At 55.7% G+C, this 2,500-nt stretch overlaps 1 non-coding gene across 1 annotated transcript in view; it reads left to right on the top strand.

The window, feature by feature from the left end:
* The first annotated feature begins 2,079 nt into the window (after positions 1-2,079).
* Positions 2,080-2,500, top strand: part of LOC144424916 (small subunit ribosomal RNA) — a 1,810-nt gene continuing 1,389 nt past the window's right edge. The window contains exon 1 of the ribosomal RNA XR_013477135.1: positions 2,080-2,500. This exon is cut by the window's right edge and continues 1,389 nt beyond it. This is a non-coding gene — a ribosomal RNA (small subunit ribosomal RNA).

Below are 2,500 nucleotides of genomic sequence, written 5' to 3'. Positions count from 1 at the left end.
ATACTAACCTAACCCTAGGTAAGGCATGTCAGAGCGAAAGACAGTAATTTCGAATGAGCCAAGAAAGAGCGGTGCGGGGCCGGTCGGAGCGCACCCTTTTCTCGGTGGCTGGCGGGCGAGAGAGTGCTGCGTCGCCGGCATCGGCGTCGAAAGAAGCCGAGCCGAAAAAAGTTAAAGTACAAACGTGCAAGCATACTAACCTAACCCTAGGTAAGGCATGTCAGAGCGAAAGACAGTAAACTCGAATGAGCCATGAAAGAGCGGTGCGGGGCCGGTCGGAGAGCACCCTTTTCTCGGTGGCTGGCGGGCGAGAGAGTGCTGCGTCGCCGGCATCGGCGTCGAAAGAAGCCGAGCCGAAAAAAGTTAAAGTACAAACGTGCAAGCATACTAACCTAACCCTAGGTAAGGCATGTCAGAGCGAAAGACAGTAATTTCGAATGAGCCAAGAAAGAGCGGTGCGGGGCCGGTCGGAGCGCACCCTTTTCTCGGTGGCTGGCGGGCGAGAGAGTGCTGCGTCGCCGGCATCGGCGTCGAAAGAAGCCGAGCCGAAAAAAGTTAAAGTACAAACGTGCAAGCATACTAACCTAACCCTAGGTAAGGCATGTCAGAGCGAAAGACAGTAAACTCGAATGAGCCATGAAAGAGCGGTGCGGGGCCGGTCGGAGCGCACCCTTTTCTCGGTGGCTGGCGGGCGAGAGAGTGCTGCGTCGCCGGCATCGGCGTCGAAAGAAGCCGAGCCGAAAAAAGTTAAAGTACAAACGTGCAAGCATACTAACCTAACCCTAGGTAAGGCATGTCAGAGCGAAAGACAGTAATTTCGAATGAGCCAAGAAAGAGCGGTGCGGGGCCGGTCGGAGCGCACCCTTTTCTCGGTGGCTGGCGGGCGAGAGAGTGCTGCGTCGCCGGCATCGGCGTCGAAAGAAGCCGAGCCGAAAAAAGTTAAAGTACAAACGTGCAAGCATACTAACCTAACCCTAGGTAAGGCATGTCAGAGCGAAAGACAGTAAACTCGAATGAGCCATGAAAGAGCGGTGCGGGGCCGGTCGGAGCGCACCCTTTTCTCGGTGGCTGGCGGGCGAGAGAGTGCTGCGTCGCCGGCATCGGCGTCGAAAGAAGCCGAGCCGAAAAAAGTTAAAGTACAAACGTGCAAGCATACTAACCTAACCCTAGGTAAGGCATGTCAGAGTGGAAGACAGTAAACTCGAATGAGCCATGAAAGAGCGGTGCGGGGCCGGTCGGAGCGCACCCTTTTCTCGGTGGCTGGCGGGCGAGAGAGTGCTGCGTCGCCGGCATCGGCGTCGAAAGAAGCCGAGCCGAAACAAGTTAAAGTACAAACGTGCAAGCATACTAACCTAACCCTAGGTAAGGCATGTCAGAGCGAAAGACAGTAATTTCGAATGAGCCAAGAAAGAGCGGTGCGGGGCCGGTCGGAGCGCACCCTTTTCTCGGTGGCTGGCGGGCGAGAGAGTGCTGCGTCGCCGGCATCGGCGTCGAAAGAAGCCGAGCCGAAAAAAGTTAAAGTACAAACGTGCAAGCATACTAACCTAACCCTAGGTAAGGCATGTCAGAGCGAAAGACAGTAATTTCGAATGAGCCAAGAAAGAGCGGTGCGGGGCCGGTCGGAGCGCACCCTTTTCTCGGTGGCTGGCGGGCGAGAGAGTGCTGCGTCGCCGGCATCGGCGTCGAAAGAAGCCGAGCCGAAAAAAGTTAAAGTACAAACGCGATGCTAATGAGCGAGCCGTTGTCTCGACTAATATGTAGGGGGCGTTCGATCGAGCGTCTGGCTTGAGCGCTTGTCGGCCTAGCAGAACGGTCGCATTGTTATGCCCGGGTTTTAGGCACCGCTGCAGGCGGCCGGCAGAGCTCTTGTTTGTGCGAAACTGAATGGATCGAGCCCGAGAGAGGGCGAGCAAAGAAAAAACGCAAATCGCTCCGCCTGGCACTGCCGGCGAGAGCGTGGACGTCGCGGCCAGCGACTGTCGAAGCTGAGTACGGCCGCAGGCGATCGCCTCGGTCTTAAACGAATGCGACGAGCACGCGCCGGGCGGCCCAGCAAGGGCCGAGCGCAGCTGTCGCAGCTATCTGGTTGATCCTGCCAGTAGTGATATGCTTGTCTCAAAGATTAAGCCATGCAGGTGCAAGTACGAGTTCTCGTAAAGCGAAACTGCGAATGGCTCATTAAATCAGTCTTGGTTTATTTGGTCTCGTAAGCGAAGTGGATAACTGTGGTAATTCTAGAGCTAATACATGCATTAAGCGCCGACTTCGGGAGGCGCGCTTTTATCAGATCAAAACCGACCGGGTTCGTCCTGTGACGTTTGATGACTCTGGATAACCACGCGGATCGTACGGTCTCTGCACCGACGACGTATCATTCAAGTGTCTGCCCTATCAACTGTCGAAGGTACGCTACGTGCCTACCTTTGTGATAACGGGTAACGGGGAATCAGGGTTCGATTCCGGAGAGGGAGCCTGAGAAACGGCTACCACATCCAAGGAA

Source organism: Styela clava, chromosome 6 (genome assembly GCF_964204865.1).
Source record: "Styela clava chromosome 6, kaStyClav1.hap1.2, whole genome shotgun sequence".
NCBI lineage: Eukaryota > Metazoa > Chordata > Ascidiacea > Stolidobranchia > Styelidae > Styela > Styela clava.
This window is presented reverse-complemented; position numbering and strand designations above follow the sequence as displayed.